We start from the raw sequence: 19913 nt of genomic DNA on the forward strand, positions 1-19913 counted from the left end.
GTCACATCTTTTATATGTTTCCTCCATTGGGATTACTCCTAATCACTCTTAAAATCACACGCATTCTTGGAGGTCCACGTCAAAGTTGCCTGCTGTATATATAACATAAATTGCCTGCTTTCATTTAAGTGAATATAATTCCTTGTCTTCACCACTTTATCTTGTCTTACTTTCTGTTATTTGTGTTTATGTTTTCTTGAGGGCAAGGACCATGCTTTATTCACTTTCGTGTTCTTCATTGTGCCTTATACATAGTAGACTTTCAGTTAATACTGGTTGAATATCAAAGGAACGTATTAGTAGAATTTTATTTTAAATAGAAAAAAACCCAAAGTTTTCATGGATCATTTTTAAAAGATCTATCCCCTAAGATACTTAATCTAACAAAGCTTACTTGATAGGAACTCTGTGCTACTTAAGCTAAACAGATGATAGTTTTGGAAACCACGTTAGAGACTTAAGTATGGAGAGATATATATACACATATAACTTGACTTAGGTTGAGTGAATAAGGAGATTGATTGCCTATTTTCTTGATGTTCTTTTCTTGTCTGTTTGTCCTATAAGCATATATATATTAATATATTAGAAAATCATAGAAACAGATGCAAGACAAATATTATAGAAAGACACAAACATAAAGATAAATATAGTATGGGAGCCTGGAGATTGACCAGGAATTTCAGAAATAGAAGTAGTAAAAATGTGTCTGGGAGGAGGGTCTGTTTTTAGCACATTTGGACACACATCTTTAAATATGAGACACATTTCTGGAAAGAACGTAGGGTCCTGTGAGTGAAGTATTGGGTTGCCTTGTTTTATATTTACTTGAGGCTATTCTAGAGAAACAACAAAAGTGTGAAGGGAAAGCAAAACCAAATGAGTTTGGTTTTTTGAGACATTAAATGTGCTTCTAATCAGATCTGGATCCCTGAACAGATGCTGCCACAAAAGCAGCAGCATCTGGAAGCCTGCACACTTGTTCCCCCCTTCATACTCCTCGGCGTTGTTTCCATGGTTACTAAATGAGTCACTCACTTCAGTCAACACTGATGGGATATAAACAGCTTCATCCAAGCAAATTCTCTTCCCCTCTGGAAAGTCGACAGATTATTAAGGAATGTCCTCAGTTTGCATCAATGGTGCTATTACTTCGGTGCTCCCGATTACACAATTACGGCTAGGTAAATAGGTGTGTCGGAGTCAACATATTGTGTTAATGGCTTACTATCAAAGTAACAATACTCACATACAAGAGGAAGTTAGGAGGATTTTAATAAATTCAGTAATTGGCTTTTATTATACTCTTGGCATTTAAATGAGTCAATTTTATTTGTTTATTTCAATACTTTTGATATTTTTCAAAGTTAGTGAAAAATTAATGATTTTTGTTACCAGATTACCAAATTAAGCCTTTTATGAGATCATACCTACATTAAGAAAGAAATGCCTGAAGAGATTCATTTCATTTCAATAAGCTTCTTTAACCAAATGTGTTCATTAGGACACAAGCCTTATTTATCAAGGTTATTAAACCATTATGCAACAATAAAACTTGATTTCCGATTAATGTCCCATGATTAGGCATATTTTATTGATAAAACCAGGTTTGCTATACATTTTAAGATAAAGTAAGAGGAATAGCTTGTTCAGGAAAAATAATTAAACCCAAATAAAATCACCTCAATCACTGTTTTGAATTACTGATTAATGTTTGCCCCTGAATCTGCTCCAGACAGGTTTTATGCTTTCTTTGATGACTAACTCTCACAGAAATATGATTTACTTTTAAGATTAAACACACCCTGGTGGTACAATCCTTGACAAGGGGTCTGATGTTAAAAAAACACTTGAAATATACATGGTCAATGCCTTAAAAGTAATCTGAGTTTTAGTAAACCTATGGAGAATAACTTTTGTGGACATTTTTAGAAAGTTCAAAAAATGATTTTTATTCCAAAAACAAAGTGTTTGTATTTTGGGTCTGTGGGTTTATCCAACCTTCCCAAGAATAGGACTCAGATAAGGTTCTGTCTTCCATTATGGGACCAGAAGATCTACCATAGTGCCAGTGCCTGCGTTCCCTAAAAAAGCCCATTGCATGGTATATGGAAAAATGTGGCCATGAATTGATGATTGCCTGGCTCTATCATCTGCCACCTAGGCAAATGTTTTCACCTGCTGTGGACCCTTGGCTTGCCAAATAAAACTGTATTTGTGGATGGGGATCACTTGAAAATATTTTGCTAAGGTTCTGTCTTTGCCATTCTGTCTAATTCTGGTCATCGGGATGAATCTTGTGTTCTAGGTAAATACTGGTGATATTTCTTTTAGTGTAAGCATTCTTGTCTCTTCCATGGTGGTTGATAAGACTTTTCGGTGAAGCAGCAAAACTATAGGGCTTTATTTCTAAATCTGGTTAACCAAATGAATCCTGCCTTCATCTCGTCATCACAGAATGATGCACAATAGCACTAGTTATTTTCATTCCAAGTTCTAAGGTTAATCATGGTGATTCTCAAATCAGGAAGAAAATATATTAAGATGCAGTGCTACTTACTGGTCTCCTGTGAGACTACACAAGTCTCTCTATTAAATAGCACTATTGGGCTTCCCTGGTGGCGCAGTGGTTGAGAATCTGCCTGCCAATGCAGGGGACACGGGTTCGAGCCCTGGTCTGGGAAGATCCCACATACCGCAGAGCAACTGGGCCCGTGAGCCACAACTGCTGAGCCTGCGCATCTGGAGCCTGTGCTCCGCAACAAGAGAGGCCGCGATAATGAGAGGCCCGCGCAATGCGATGAAGAGTGGCCCCCACTTGCCGCAACTAGAGAAAGCCCTCGCACAGAAACGAAGACCAATACAGACATAAATAAATAAATAAATAATAAATAAATTAAATAGCACTATTAGTGTTGGGTTCAGTGCCTTGGAGATGGGCAGACAGATGCAAATCCCTGGCCGCTTGGGAAGGAGGCAGAGGGGATGGCTGTGTTCCCGGCCACATTCCCCCGCATTCACACCATGCTGGTCACACGTTAGGAGCCAAATGCATGTTTTCTGAGGGACTAAGTGGGACAGTAGATGAAGTCAGCCCTCCAGTCTCTCCTTCCTCAGCTGCGGAATAGAATGATGATATCTATTTACCACTGACTGTGTGAGAATTAGATAATATATGTAAAGTGTTGAGCGTAGGGTACAGCATACGATAAGAATTCTGTGACTGGGAGTTGCTTATCTTGTACATCAAGGCCTTATCTCCGATTCATAGAAACTGCTTCTTTGTTTCCTATTCTCCTTTATTTTCTTATGTGGTAAAGTATAAGTTCTACCAGTATTAAACAAGTATACTCAGAATAAAGCTGCTAACACTTTAAAGTCTGTATACTTGAAAAACAAAAGGACTCCAGATGTTTCATTGACTTTCTACCCAGCTCTCTCCTAGCCAGCCAAGCAAATCTCTGCTCTTTCAGAGGACTGTCCTCTAAGGGGCTAGAGACAGGATTTCCTTCTGCATTTTCTCTGTCCTTCCAGTTTCTGAAAAGTAAAGAGCAGAGCTAGATGCTTAGTGCTTCCTCTGTGCCTTGTCCTTATGTTAAACTGATTCGGGGAGAACACCCCTCACCCTCAGGTCAAATGATGGCCGCAGTTCTGTAGGCAAGTGGATCACAAATACACAGGGTCAGTTAATTCTAGAGAATCATCCGATCTAACGTTTGCCCAGATCGCTAGTTTCCAGCCTGTGAAATACAAGGAATAATGCATATCTTCAGTTTCCTGGGAAGACACTTTATTACTCTTTCTCTTTTTCTTCTTACTTAGTCTAATGACTCATATTCCAGGTGGTTCTGCCCAGTTTTAGAATTATCATGATCTACTTTGTAGGAAAAAAAAAACCCCATAACATTTCATGTACGGTATAACTTAACGTAGTTTTTTTGAGGGAATGAGCAAAATCCAACACTCAATGCAGAATTTCTGGCTCCTTTAGCATTAAGAGATAGAAAATTTTTAGTATTTATCATTGGGTTGTATTGTAATTTACTTATTTAGTGTAAACTCCCTGTGCAGCTAATTAATTTACATTTTCAAAGAATACTTAATGAATGGGAACAATATTCTCAAAACAATGAAGTAAAATAAGTAAAATTGAAGATGCAAATCAATGCAGTGTAATTCCAATTTTGTTTTTTAAAAAGGTTACTATGAGATTTTTTTAAGAGCAGGAGAAAAATATCTCCAAATGTTCATTTCATCATCTCTCGGGTGGGTTGAATTTTTGTAAAAGTCATCTTTTTCTTTTTTGTGAAGCATGCCTTCTTCCACTCAGGGGGACACTGTCAGGACAGCCAAGAAACTTTAAGAAGTCATGCTTTAGCTCTTATGAATCTCCACAAATAAAGGCAATGTATGCATGTGATGAATTGTAATAGAATACTGATGACTCAGCATTTCTGACGAGCAGTCCTTGAGCAAGTCCCTTTTAAGTTCCCCCAAGAAAGGACAGTCAGAGATTCCTCATGTGAACTGCTGCAGCCCAGCTTGCAGTAGGCGGTTTGCAGCTAGAACCCAGGAATAATAGCTCAGCTCAGGACCCTGCCCCAGAAGTCACAGGCTTGAGGAGGTCCAGGCTTTAAATGCTGTCCCACCTTTGGAGCCGGGCTTCCGGGCACCTGCCTGCCTGCTGGAACAGGTGAGCAAATATCAACCATCTTGAAACCTGGAAGGGGCTTTATCCTGACTTAGCTGCACATCAGTGTTCTACCCAAATTCCATTGTTACTGATAAAATATCATGCTGATATTTTTTTTTTAAATTGATGTTATCTGCTTACTGGATATTTTTCCTATGAAAACCACTAAACAGGTCATTCCCTTCTATTAGGGAACAAATGACTCATGCCACTCACTATTTTGTATCTTTTTCTCATGGTCAAGTATCCATATTCTTTAACTGGCTGTTTTAAAAAACCAAGTCCCATTGGTTAATTTAAATCCATCCTTCACCTAGGATATGTAAAACTTACTTTGATACACAGTGACATCTGGACAGATTCGAATACAGAGGCTCCAGTGCTGCCCACCTAATATGGGAGAAGCTGGAACTCAGAATAGAACTTTCCTCCAAATGGAAAACAGCTCAGATGGTTAATGCAAATGAGGAATTTCAATTGTCTTTGAACATAGCATAATGCAAAATTACCGTCTCACAAATCACTTTCGCTTGTACCTATGTATGAAAAATTTATAAAATGTCTTGCATTGTCATACCTAACTAAGCCTCTTGGTATTTACTTTTTCAGCAGGATTCTCTTTGTCTTTTTTTTTTTTTTCTTAATTAATTAATTTATGTTTGGCTGCGTTGGGTCTTTGTTGCTGCACACAGGCTTTCTCTAGTTGTGGCGAGCGGGGGCTACTCCTCGTTGTGGTGCGTGGGCTTCTCATTGTGGTGGCTTCTCTTGTTGTGGAGCACGGGTTCTAGGCTCACGGGCTTCAGTAGTTGTGGCACGTGGGCTCAGTAGTTGTGGCTTACAGGCTCTAGAGCACAGCCTCAGTAGTTGTGGCGTGCAGGCTTTGTTGCTCCGTGGCATGTGGGATCTTCCCAGACCAGGGATCGAACCCATGTCCCCTGCATTGGTAGGCAGATTCTTAACCACTGCGCCACCAGGGAAGTCCCATTCTCTTTGTCTTTACACAAAGTCTGATGCAATGACTAAGCACTGACTTTTAGAAAGTGGAATTTCTCTCTCTCTCATTCCGCCTCTGTTGCTGTCTCTTTCTGGATGTACTCTCAAATCCGTGTGCAGATGGAGGACTAAAAGTGTCACACAGATCGTTACTGTAGATCATGAGTAATAAATTCCACAGTGTGATATCTGTGCCCTGATATCTGACCTGCTTTCTTGAAAAATATGCACATTTAAAACCCGATTTACAGTTGAGGAAGTCAAAATTTTCCTTTTAAAAGTAATATAGGAGTAGAAAATGGAAAGTTCAGTGGAGATTGGTGATCTTATAAATTGCCTGCATAGGAATAAGTAACTCCAGGGCATTCTGCAGCTCTCCAAATTCAGAACAATCACGGGGACCCATGAAGTTTTAGGAAAACTCATTCCCTTGGAAGAAAATCTCAATATTGTGTGTGGATTGGAAGGGCATCTAAGTGTGACAGAAAGAATGTGAAAAAAGAATGATCTATTCCAAGGATGATCATAGTACTTCGGAAAAAGTAAGTTTCGGGCTTGAAGTTCAGAGTAGACCAAAGTGCATGAGTGATAGTGAGGGGTGATTAGTCCTCCAGGCTCTGACCTCACTCAGAAATAGCCTGGACCAGGTGGGTCCGTCCTGCCAGTGAGACATTAGGCCACAGTCCTGCGTGGACCCCGCAGAGCAGGTCAGTTGCAAGGATGTGGGAGGGGGTGAGTGCTGAGTCTGGGGACTGAAGGGTGTGTTTTGAGCTTGTGATACACACTTAGAAGCTGCTTCTTGCTCGGAGACACAGTGCCCAGGAGTGGCGATCGTACTGTGAACTGTGTCTCCAAAACAGTATGTGGAAATCCTACTCCTGGTACCTATGAAAGAGACCTCGTCTGGAAATAGGGTCTTTGCAGGTGTAATCAAGTTAGGATGTGGTCAGAGAGGATTAGGGTGGGCCCTAAATCCAATGGCTGGTGTCCTTTTAAGGAGAGAGAGATTTGGAGAGAGACAGACACACAACAAAAAGGAACAGCACCGTATGACAATAAAAGCAGAGGTTGGAATGATGCTGCCGTCAGCCAAGGGATACCAAGGGTTTCCGGCAACCACCAGAAGCAAGGAAGAGGTCAAGAAGCGTTCTTCCCTAGACCTTTAGAGGCAGCACGACCCCACTGACACCTTGATTTTGGACTTCTAGCCTTCGAAACTGCGAGACAAGGTATTTCTTTAGTGTTAGGCCACTCAGCTTGTTGCACTTTGTTATGGCAGCCCTAGGAAACAAATACAGTGCCTAGGATATATCCTTTAGGCATCTCTTCTTTTGCAATTCAAGGCTGCAACAATTTGTCCGAAAGGGGTAAAGGAACTACTTAAGTTCGCCCTTTTCGGGGGGTAGATTTGGGGAGATTCCTCCATGATGAGTTAGATGAACACCATATGGTGGAACCAAATCCAGACAGCATTTGGCCAGGGTGGTGTCAGAAACATAGAGAGAGCCAGCATGCCTGGGCATCAGCAGGTGAAGCAACCTAACTAGCCTGAAGCAGCAGGCAGGGACATCCGGAAGTGGGGCCTTGCTGTCCTATCCACCATTGGAGCCCAGCTGCACCAGGGAAAATTCAACATAACTAGGTGGCTTGGAGGGCCTTAGAAGTCCTGCCATCAGGGATGCTTGTGGTGATCAGAGCATTCCCTGTGCTCCGTGAAGTGTCAGTGAGCAAGAAACATCCACTCACTATAACAAGTAGGGACCATGTGGGCGTGGCTGTAACTGAGAAGAGCAAGATGGGAGGATTTTTAGGACAAGGATGGGGCCCGGTTATAGATTCCTCACAGTATTCCTAAGACCCCCAGCACAATATTCCACTGTGAAATAAGGCAGAGTCAAGAATTCCAAAACCATCGCTCTGGCCTCCCCGTCTCACTTCCTCTCATTTCCCCACTGGCCTCCTGTAAATCAATCAGCTTAAATCAAAGGTATCTCTGCAGAATCTCAACAGAATTCTGCTGGGACATGATAGGAATGAATGTCAAGGAGAGGTCAGAATAGCCTCATATTCTTTGGTGCCCATCATTTTATTTCCTTAACTTCCCTGGGAAATCTTTTTGTTAAAATACATGCACAGATTTCCTCCTGGCCTTGTCAGCCCCAAGCCCAGGCAGCCGCGGTTCCCCGTGAGTACAGCATACCTTCTGAAGAAATGCACCCAGATCAGAATGGTATATGAGTCTGTCCTATTCTGGCTCTAGAAAAGAAACGTTACAGTAAATAAGTGGGTGGGATTGGCCCCACGATCACGAAACAACCAAAATAGCAATGAAATCAAACTCAGGAAAACTTAACTTTATCATTGTATATACACTTTCTCCTTGACCAAGTTTGATACCTTCTTCACAAGAAACAGCTGCAAAAATGAAACTGCAAATACTTGTCGTTAGTTTTAGTTTGTTACATACCACAGTTCGCCACCAGAATTACATAGAATAGGGTAGATTGGGGCTTTTTTACCCAGGGTGGGTCTCAGGTGGGGCTGAAGCAGGCAGTGTGACTTTGGAAGCCCTGATTTGTTTTGCTGATTTATTTTCACTTTCCTTGCCCCTTTTGTTTAAAACAAACTTTCTCATACAAAGCTTCATTACCACTGATGAGCGTTTTAATAGAATGGAAGTAGGCAGAATAGCAAAGACTATAGTGTTAGTATATTTTATACCCACCATTCCCATCTCCTCTTTGCTTTTCTAGTCCTTCCCAAATCTATGTGGAGATAGGGGAGGCAGGAGATATAAAGGGTAAGAGTGAGGCAACCCCATTTCGTGCAGGATCCAGTCAGCTCTCTGGAGTGTTCTCCCCCTGCGCCCACTGCGTGCTCTGCTATCTTCCCTCTACCCACAGCCAACTCATCCTGCAAGGAGACCCCATTAGGTACCCCTCCTCAAAGGATCTCTCCTTGATGTTTCACCAGCTGTTGATCCTTTCTTTCTCTACAATTCAAATTTCCGTTGCCCAGACGCTTTTCACAAATTGAAAATCACCTCTCGGGGACTGCTCTCTGTACCTTGCTTGAAGGGGTGCAGTAGCTTATCTGACCATTTAAGGCTCTAAGAGATGCTAACAGAAGTTGAGCACTCTCTCCTCTCTCAGGTAAATTCTATTTTAAGCAAGTTATCTGTATTTTTGAAACATAGGATTGACCCTGTGGGCAGGAATTTCAGACCAGCCCAGAAGCGAGGGTCATGGGATGTGGGGAGCTACTTGGGGGCTAGTGAGGACTTGTCAGGGGGCCTCAGATCTTGTCAGGATGCATTGCCTAGTCAACCTGTTTCAAGGGAAGGCCTTGATTTTAGGGTGAGAAGCAATACCTGTTTCTGCAGTTAAATCAATCTTCTCACAGCAATAAGTACTCCCTTTTGACATTCTAGGAGATTTGCTTCAAATGAATCATAGTAAGCTATTTTTTCCCTTCTGGGCAGAATACTATTTGCAGACATCTGCAAATTTGGGAAGAAAGCTTGTTTCCTAAATGGAACCATTCTGACAAGGGAAAAAGGCAAACTGCATGCGCGCACACACACACACACACACACACACACACGCACGCAACCCTCTCCCCAAATCTCTCCAAGTCTTCATTCTGTTTAAACTACCTGTTTATAAATAATATCTGATGAAACCTCATTAAAAAATGCATCTGCTTCTATGTTAAACTTCAGTTAAATCACCATTCCTGGACTATATCTTTAAAGTATTTGAGTGTGTGTGTGTGTGTGTGTGTGTGTGTGTAATTTTGTCCCCTTCATCTATCATGGATCAAAATAAATGGTTTACCTGCAGAAAACTAAAGTTCTGTGCACATGCCTCGAAGTTCAGATTATTTAACAGTTGCAATGAACAAATATCTCAGAAAATATTTAGAATTTGATTTTTAATACAATACTAATGTTGCTGAGTTCCCAGCAACACAATTATAGTATCTATCGCAGCCAACACGTGTGTCAAGCTCTTTTCCAAACGTTTATAGTAACTTAGCTAATCCCCCCCCACACACACAATGGTAGGGCCATTGACAGGTGCCCAGTTACCCAGGTCCAGGCCGGGGAGGGGTGGGGCTGTGTCTCCCACACAGGCAGGGCTCAGATGTACTCTTCTACGGCTGCATTAAAACTGCCCCATCATAACGGTCCCAAAGGGTTTGCTCATCATGGCTTCTTGAGAGCTTGGATACTGAGTCAATCAAGAGCCATCTCAATAAACTTTGTAGTTGTGTCAGCCTCACCAATCACTAACCTTCATGCAGCAGCTGTAGTGCAAGTCTGGGTTTGTATGAAACTAAAAGGAAAAGTATGCTTTGCATCTAAGGCAAATAAGTAGCATACTGGTGTTGTCATTCAAAAGTGAACACTCGCAGAATATACTACCCCAAGATATGCTGCTTTGGTATATTCATTATTTTGAGCTGTAGACACTTGAAAAACAGCAAATGCAGGGAGAGGCTTTCTCTGAACTCCCTTATCTGCCTAAAGACAGATCCTCTGAAAGGAACTCAATGGTCACAGATCCCCTCTGATAGTTTCATCAACCAGGAAACAGGGACTCTTCTCATCGGAGAGGAGACTAGAAGTCAACACCACACCCAGACACATGTTGTCACAAACTATCACACCTCCTGTCTATTCTTCTAAGGGTCCATTCATCGTCCTAAATATCATTTACCCTCCCCTCAGAGGCCCACATCCTCCCTCCCCTTTCCCTGTGAAGATGGCATTTAAGCCTGAATTCTAAGCCACCTTGGAGAGTTTCTCATCTTTCCCTGTGTATCTCCCACATGTATGAGGTATACATGTTAATAAACTTCCATTTGTTTTTCTCCTGTTTATCTGTCTTTTATTACAGGAGTCTTAGCTAAGAACTCAGAAGGATAGAGGGCAAATTATTGTTCCTCCCCTACAAAAGTCTACCCTTGTCTGCGAGTGCCCTGGGACTATTAAGGTCAAACTATATGGAAGTCTGTACATGAAGGAACTGGGTATTCTGGAGGTCACGGAGCAGACCTGGGACTCGGGAGAAATAGGAGGGGAAGGTGAGCTTTAAGGGGAGGTTGAAGCTAATGACATTCAATGACCACAGCACTCGGTTCTGTTTGTGTACTTTAACACAGACTCTGAAAATGAGGCTTCAGGCAAAACGCCTTTTGCAAAGGAGCCAAGGCTGACTGGTCACAGCACAGGGTTTGTACTGTGGGTGACTCCCAGCCCCCATGAGTCTTCCAGTTGTTTCTGATAATAACAGGGCCACTCTGACACAACCCGCTCAACCCAAGGGTCCTCCAGGACCGGGCTCAAGAGCCGTCCATTCAGAGATGGGTCATCCACACGGTGACCCACTCTCAGCAGCGACTTGGAATCGGGAACTGAGGGCCCGTATTGAGGTAAACTGGAGGGCTCCCCAGCAAGAAATCCTGATCCAGTTTACCTAACAGCACATGCTTGCCTAGCAATACTGTAATTGCTCCCTTTGCTCCCATCGCTAACATTCTTACTTCAAGTTACACGTCGAGTAAAGCACAGTAAAAATGTCTGAGTCCTGGGTCGCTCTTCGCAACCTTCATGAGTCTGAGCTTCTCACCTCATCTACTAAAGAATAGTAACCAGGCTAAGAACTGGCAGCATTCGTTGCTATTGAGATTGCCCACGGTTTCTCCCTTTTCGGCAATTATTTAAGGGCTTTCAAAGCACTGCTTCTTTCACTGTTTTTCAGGGCGAAATAGAAGGAGAGGTTGATTTTCCAATGATTGTTTTGACTTGGCATTTATACCTAGAATTTCCACTGCTTTCAAGTCTCAGGTTTGGGCCTTAAGGAGGTCTGGTAGGAAGAGCAGTAGCGCTGACCCCCACCCAGGCCAGGAGGAGAGAGGAGGTGGAAGGCCAGGGGGATCATCCAGCAGCTGGGTCTCCCCTCCTGCAATCAGCGCAATCAGCGTCGAGACCTTGTCTGCTCCTTTAGAGCCTGCGCCTCCCCTAGAATGGCTGTACTGTTTAGGAAGGTCTTGCTGACAATAAGGTGCAATTCAAAAGAAATGAGGTTGTGTTTTTCTTGTTGTTGTTTTTTGTGTTAAAGTTAAGGGAGGGAGAATGGAGGTGAATTCTATCGTTGAAAAATAAAAAATAAGAAAAAACTTAAAACTTTGTCTTCTCAAAGACTCTATAAGACCCTTGACAGTTTGAAGGTTCTGATTCTGAAGCTTGGGTGGGAAGGTGAGATACATACGGTATCTTCCTAGCATCGGAGAAAGTAAGGCATCTTTATGAGGATTTACGTTTTACATCGTGGGAGGAATTAAAGGACTTTCCCACAGATAAAGCCAAATCCCCACAAAATCAGGTTGTGTCTGCTGCCTAAAGACCCAGACCTCTTGTTGAACTCAGAGGTAAAATGGAAAAAAAAAAAAATACTGTGAAGTTTCCTTTCAATAAACAAACCTTTCCACTCTCCACTCAGCAGATAGAAACACTCTTTGTTGACTTTAAATACGAGACCAAAAGAGCACAAGGGCTTACTAGTTTAGAAGAGCTAGTTTTCTAGTTGCTTAATCATCTCAATGAAACTGCTTTAGGGAATACAACACACTAGGGGACAAAAAGCATGGAGAGAGAAAAGCTATGGCGTTAAGAAGGAATGGTAATAGCACATTTTTTGTGATTTCCATGCCTTCTTCTCCAGCATCTGCCTACGCTTCTAATCCAATCAGGGCAGCTTGTTTGTGTGCAGCTTTTAGCAGACACAGATTCTCCGCCGACCCTGGAAGAACACATGATCCACATTTGAAGCCATTTTTGTATAAATGATTGTGCTGTTAACCTCTGAGGGTCATTCAGATATTTTCTGAGAAATTGGCTGCTTTAACTTCTTTCTCAGAATGCCATGTGTTTCATTTGGGGTCAGGACAGATGACAGCTTAGGCATTCCAACAGGAGTGGAGTTCATGGAACTAATCCCCGTCAGGAGATGGGAAGTGATGGGACTCATAAGCCCATTCCAGACGAGGATTTTCCTTCTTCCCAAACAGAAAGGCAAAACACGCTGTGTGGTTTTGCAACTGGTCAAGCTGGGAAATATTTTTAAGCTTTCTGCTTTGCCAAGTGTTTCAGAAAAAAAAAAAAAAAAAAAAAAAAAAAAACCAAAACTATTTTCTTTCTCTTTCCTGCCAAAAAATGTTCCCCCTTAAATATTTTTTCCCATATCTGGCTACATGTCCAGGATTTCTTCTTTTCTAAGAATAAATAGTTTTTCTGGGGTTTAAAAATGCCACTTGCTCTATCAGATTAAATGTCTCTTTGTATAGAAAAAGCATTTGAAACATTCCATCACTGGGTCTAAGGAAAGATCCTTACTTAACTTGATTTTGTTAAATTAATTTTGATTAAATTTTTGGTCTTTTAATTCTTTTTGTGACCCTCAGTGGAATGTTCAGGCTTGTTTTATAACACTTCCAATTCTACTTTTTCTCTCACTGCCCTCCTACTATTCCCTTTTACCAGAAAGCAGTAAACATGAATTAATTTCTGTCTTTGACCAAAATAATACGTCGGAAACGATACCAATGCAAGGGAACCCTCTGGGTTCCATTCTCTATTTTCATACTTAGCTGGAGTTAGAAGGGTTCAGCTGTCAGGGTTTCAAGAACTCTAGCATTAAAAAAGTGTGAACTTGCAAATTAGCTGTCAAGTTTAATAGAAAATGAATAATGCAGCCCAGAGCTGACTTCTTTCCATTCCTGGTGTCCTATTGATCTTGCTGTTAGGTAAAGCACAGACACACAGGAACACTGAAAAATAGCAATTCACATGGCTTGGTTTGGTATTTTCTTTTTTATCAGCTGAGAATGGCAGTTACATTCACAAAGTCAAAAAGTTGAATAGTGTTAGAGTTGAGAATATAGGACAAAGTAAAAACAAGCTTGAAAAAGCAATAATAGCTATACACCTGAAATGTGATAAATATTCATAGAGAAATAAAGAGCATTAGCTTTCATAAAACCACAAACGACCTGTTGAAATACACTACAGATTTAAAGCTTAACATTGGGCAACAAATATGGTCATTTGTTATTGACATTTAACGAATTATTCTGCATAAATCTACTGTAAGCAAAAAGCATTCTAGGTTGATATATAATGCTATTGCTAGTTAGCTAGTTAATTTTTAAAATCTCTTTGTGTTCGTTAGTGTGTGAGGGTGTGTGAGAGTGTTTGGTATGGGGGAAGGGCCTTATGGTCCTTTATAAAGGGTTCTCTCTAAATTTCCTGGTTTATCTTTATCACTCTTTTTAAAGTCTAAAAATGCAAGCTTATTCTATTTGGAGACCATATAAAGATGAGGATATGCAAACATTTTAGAGAGAGCACATGACAATATGATTCTGAAAATCACAAAGCTGCTTCAGAATAAACTAAGATTCTCTCAGAGGTTAATGATATACTGAGAAACTGGAGGATGCAGCAAATTATTTCGCTCGTCTTCAAATCCACTGTCATCCTGCCACCAACTGTACCAAATAAAGTTTCCATCCCTATTCCATCTTATCACGTGGCCATTTCCCCTCATGCATGGGGAATTCGTTATTTACATTTTGAAAAAATCAGGCATCTCAAAACACTTACGTTTTGTTGAACTGGGTCTCCCATGGTAAAGGATAAAACCCAACTCAGCGAGCCTGCTTCTTAGGAACGGCAAATCAGCATGGTGATGCACCCAAGCCAGAAAGAATACCCTTCATTTGCTGCAATTGGTTTAGTATCAGTGCTATAAAAAATAGATGATGGAAAACCGGAGCCCTTGACAGAAATACAAGTCTGCTGTGTGTGGCTTCTGCAGGACGAGCAGAGCACAGTGCCTATACATCGAACTTGGACTTTGCCTGTGCTGGTCAGCAGACGCACGTGCACAGGGTACTCATCAGGGCATCAGCGTTGTGGGCATGGCAGCGCCTGCTTCCTTTACATAAATGATAGAGAGCTGTAAGCATATGCACCCGTGCGAGGAGTCAACGGGCACAGAAACTTCAACCTATGGAATATCACTGTGGGGTGGGAAGGCCAAGTTATTTATGGTGCTTGGGTTTTCCTCTTTGCTTTTGCAAAAAGGTACTTTCAAACACAAGAATAATCTGTGGCTTTGGCATAAGGAAAGCTGGAAGTCAGTGAAATAAAGGCGTGAAGGTCAACTTGTCTGCGCTGCAGCATGGAGTGATGCTGAGAGGCCAGAAATGCAAAAGAAGCACCTCAGACCAGTTCTCACTGCGAGTACTTGTCATGTACTGGTCCCGTGGCACAGAAATGGAAGCCAAAAATGCGTAGAGAAAGTCTAACTAAAAACTGCCAGATTAGGACCTGTGGTCTGTGCCTTGCCTGAATACAAGGTCTATGAGTATAAGACATGAAACAGAAACGTGGTCTGAAAACTTTAACATTATTTAAGAGAGAACAAGAGGAGTCAAGAAGGAAAAAGGCAGAGTGAGAAATAGAGAGAAAAGCATGAAAAACACCTTTCATTTCTCCAGTCCTATCACTGCTTTAGAACCGGGCTCGCACCTGAGACCCACCCCCCTTCTTACCTTCATTATGCACCCTTGCTTTTGTGGCCCTGATTGGACACTGCACTAGACTCTACACAAAGCAAAGTAAAAATACATTTTTGTTTTTGTTATCTGCTTCATTTCCGGTCCTTTACGTTGGACTAAGCCAGCCACAAATCATACAGTGGCCAGCATACAAGAGCGCACTTGAATGCTTGATTTTCGAGGTGATTATGAAACTGCTCAGCACCTCCCACCCCACGCGGTCCTCCTCCCGACCCTGGTCTGTACTGGCTCGTCTCACCTCCTGCCTCTAAGAACCGCTCCAGGCTGATGCAGTCCCTAGCCCCTCCAACGCTGGCGGCCTTCCAGATGCCCCCCTTGCCTTTCTCGGAAATTGGTATCTCAGCCCCCTTGCATTCTTTCTGATTTAACTTGCCCCACTGGCTTCTTTGTTCTGCTCATTCTTGGGGAAGAAAACAATTTCTAGTTCTTGGGGGCCAGCCCTGGCTCCAGGAGTTTGGGTGTGGGATTCAAACAACCCTTGAGAATCTTATCCTTCAAGCCCGCCAGCTGGCATTTTAGGGCAACTCAATTCCTAAAGCAAGCGGTGAATAAAAATAAAACAAAACCCACCTGATGTAAAGGTGGTACCTGTACACATCAGGAAGACTGTGGAGACAGACTGCCTGGCTTTGTATCTTGTTCTCCCCATCGATTGGCCACTTAACTTTGCATGTCATGAAATGGGAATAATAATAGTACCTGCTTTATAGGCTGCTCTTTCACTCACTCATCCATTTGTTCATTCCTTCAGTGAAGATTTATTGAGTACCTACTACCCCCCAGGCAAAAGGAATCCAGAAGACTCCAGAACAGTGCCCGTGCCCTCATGGAGTTTATATCCCAGTGCAATTTCCTTCCAGGGTTGTATAAGATAATCCACCAAAGTAGCTCACCATAGTGTCTTTGACATAGAAAATACTCAAGAGTTGTTAGCTATTATTATAATAACAATAAACTTTTTAGCAAAGGTTTAAAATCGGAAATAGAGATATATCTGCTATAGTAAAAAGGAGAGAAAATATAGGGAAGTCAGGAAAGAGGAATAGTCACTAAAGGCATTCATGAATCTGGCATTAAGTAGGTTCTGAGTGTTTCCTAATCCGTGAGCTGTGCTATGGGATAGGGTGTTACACAGCTGGGAACTTGTATTTATAAAGCCCCTACCTGTGCGCACACCATCTGACCCCGCCCCCAGCCGCATAGCCCGCAGCATGTGTCGGCGCCCCCCTTAACTCTAAAGGGCCGTGGGCAGCATGGCAACAAGTAGCCATGAGCCCTCTGGGCATAGTTGGTACCAGCTGCATTCTTCTGAGGAGGGATCTCTTTTACACCCACCTACAAAATTGCACCCTAGATCTGAACCTCAGATCTCAAGATCATGCGGTGGGTAAGACTGAGGTTTTGTACTGTTACTCTTTATTAGATACACTTTCTTTTTAAAGTGTATCTTAACCATATTTTTACAATCACGTTCATTTATCATTGCTTTTTTGTAGCATCCTAATGAGCAGGCTTGTTTTACAATCTGCTGCTTAGCGGAAATTTTCGATAAGTCATTTGACCTCCCTTAATTTCGGCACAGCGTGAAAACCTAGAGTGTTGAACTCACTCTGTCTCGTGTACCCACTAGATTCCCCATCTCACTGCTGATTTTGCGAAGGCTGCTCACCTTGCTCCCTGCCTGCTACCTAGGATGCTGAAGACCAGGACCAATTACAGGCTGTGAGTCTTGTAATTGTTTCTTCCACATCGTCCTTCAGGCCTGAGGATGAAGTGAAGACATAGATCTAAAAAGTGTGATAGGCAATGATTTATTGCCTCCTTTCAGTATGTACCCCCGGTAGCTGAGAACTCTGTTTCTTTACTTCATGATCTACTCAGTTTCCTTGCTTTCCCCTCTCCCACTCCCACAGGTTCCATGTTAGAGAGGGTTCAGGTATCAAATGGGTGGTCAGACAAGGCAAACTTCAGATTCTTTGTTATTATTTGTGTTATTTCTCTTCCACCTCCTCATTCTTCTTCCTCTTCCTCTCTTCCTCCTCTTCTTCCTCCTGCTCCTCCTCACCTTCTTTTTATTTTTTGGTTTTTCTGTCTCCCACTTTTGCTTCCTATAGGTTCACGTGGCTGGACACTATTGTAACTATACAGTTACACTATGATCATGTCAGTGCAGGTGGTTTCCAAACAGTGTACCCCATCGTGTAAGTTACCGTATTCCTGTAGGATTTGGAAACCTAGTAGTTCCAGGCAGCCTTTTCCAGGGTCCCCAAGAACACTTGGTGGGTATGGAATCCAGTTTCTTTTATCAGTCAATCAGTGTATTACCCTATCTAGAGTGTACTCTGTTATATTTAGTAGAAAACCAGCTTAATACTTGAGGAGAATTTAAATATTATTTTCACAGGTAAAAAACAAAGTAGCATCAGACAGATGGCGTTTCTCTTTTCGGTTCTCTTTAGATGTATGTTTTATTTTTAGGCATAGACTGCCCCCAGCACCCACACACGGTTTGAAGACACCAACTCAGGTGCCTCAAGAGTGCCTATGATGAAAACCTGTTTCATCCATCTCTTTGGTTTCTATCCCCTGGCCATGACTCTGACTGCCGCTTTGGCCTTCCTGAAAAGTGGGGCAGCCCCAGCTGTCACAAATAAGTCTTCCGGATCATATTTTTAGTTCTCTCCACTCATCAGCAAAACCTCAAGTCTATCTTCCTACGTTATAAACTATGGGAAAGGCAGCAGAGGGAGAAATCACAGAAGGAATAACAAAATGACAGACACTCGGGGAAGAACAGCAAGTGACTTTTCATCAGGGTCACCTTTAGGTAAGATTTACAGGAGAGAATGTTTTCTCTACACTTAAGTGGCTTGAAAAGTTATAGAAAGATGATTCCCTAGTGACATAATTCAAACACATTTAGTTGTTTCTGAAAAGCCCTCCACTGACGTCACCATCAGGCATGTTTTTAGGGATGTTTTTCAGAACTGACGGATTTCTATGGATCCACATGGCCTCGTTTACCTGATTTGAGTTACTTAAGTGGGAATGGAAGCAGTGGTTACAGGCTGGAACAAACTGTGACAAGCTATGACAAGCTAAGTTCATCCTGGATTGATGTACGGTTAGGAATGCCTGGTAAAATATTCCTGTGTGGGGAGATTTTCTTTCCCCATCAACCAGACTGTCTCCTAAACTAGTTGCAGCCTGTAGGCTTTAAGCTAAAAGCAAGGGATGCACCTTTTTGTGTTGCAGTAATGTGAATTTATCGCATGTGTTTGGATGTGAGCTCAGACAGGCTTTCGATGATCTATCTGGTAGGAAAGGCCTGGAGGGTGGTAGTTAATGGGCAGTGTGTTCAGGAAGAGCCCCATAGAAGAGAGAGCGTTCTGTCCTCTCTCAGGGACAGCCAGAGGTACCAGACTGTGCCATTGCTGGTCCCTTGCTGGTCCCTACCTGGGCCCCAGACGGTGAGTTAGACTCACAGGTGATCAGGGCAATGGCTTTCCCCTGTCCTCTCCCAGCATGCACCGCTCCATGCCTGGAGGGGGAAAGATGTGATCTCCGCCACCTCCTGGACCAGGGATCCTTGCCTTTCTCCCCAGTTTGGTCTAAGATGTTGTAAGAGCTGGTAACAAAGCTTTCTTCTATTCGAGGCACATTTTGTGAGTTCTGGGGCGGTCCACCCTGAGGTAGAGAGGGCTGCTCCTGGTGACCCTGTGGAACTGGGAAATTAGCGTCAACCCTACAACATCCAAGCATGTGGCCTTGGCCTCTTCAGTGATGACTGGGCTCCAACGAAGTGAACTGTGGCCCAGGGCCTCAGGGTGTGAAGCAGGGATACGGGGAATGACTGGCTAGGTTTTCAGGACCTCATACGGATCCTTCACGAATCCCACCCGAGGACGCTTAGTCATTCAGGGAAGCTCTTTTTAATCATGCTGGCTTTGATTTACGCAATTTGTTCTTGAACATATTTTCAGAGTTTAGTGTTCATCAATATTACCCTTCTGTATTGACGTTTGCTTCTGGGGTTTGAAGTAAAGTGAGATGGGGAGCAGAGCGCTGAGACCGTTTAAGGACTGGTACAGTCTCCCTGCACGTTAAAGCAAGAGCGCCCTCCACAGGCAGTCCAGGCTATCAAGGCAGGGCCCCAGGGGCAATTTTAAGGAGCTAATAATGGGTGGGAGAGATTTATCATGGATTTTGTATCCACAGTTTTGATATTAGTGACATTTGAAGCATAAAGTTGATTTGTTCACCACCTCAAAGTAATTTTCTGATCCTATTAGATTTTGTTAGTGAGTTGATTCATCAGTTTTTTGTAATCCAAGTAACATACTGAAAAATGATAGGCAAACCTGGCTTATTATTAGAGCTGGTTCACCTTTTGGCAACTATAGGATTTCCCTGGGCTGTCTCTGGAGCCTAATTTATTGATGAGCTCCTGTGCCCTACTGCAAGAAGCAGGATCTTTCCACCTGAAGAAATGAGGGGTGGAACCCTCATTTCTTGGAAGAGAACCTGAGGAAGATTGAGAGAGAATTCCAAGCTAAGATGGTGTTCTTTTCTCAGAGGG

The 19913-nt window shown here is 42.4% G+C and overlaps 1 protein-coding gene across 30 annotated transcripts in view; it reads right to left on the minus strand.

The window, feature by feature from the left end:
• The window catches only part of SORBS2 (sorbin and SH3 domain containing 2), a 204321-nt gene that overhangs the window by 127633 nt on the left and 56775 nt on the right, over window positions 1–19913 (minus strand). For 4 of the 30 annotated variants that reach the window (XM_036838567.1, XM_036838585.1, XM_036838574.1 and 1 more), the window contains exon 3: window positions 7887–7942. The exons of the other annotated variants lie outside the window; for them this stretch is intronic. The gene's annotated coding sequence lies outside the window, so the exon portion shown is untranslated. The remainder of the gene's footprint in view (window positions 1–7886; window positions 7943–19913) is intronic. 30 annotated transcript variants of the gene reach the window in all.

The sequence above is a fragment of the Balaenoptera musculus genome, chromosome 21, assembly GCF_009873245.2.
Source record: "Balaenoptera musculus isolate JJ_BM4_2016_0621 chromosome 21, mBalMus1.pri.v3, whole genome shotgun sequence".
Taxonomy (NCBI): domain Eukaryota; kingdom Metazoa; phylum Chordata; class Mammalia; order Artiodactyla; family Balaenopteridae; genus Balaenoptera; species Balaenoptera musculus.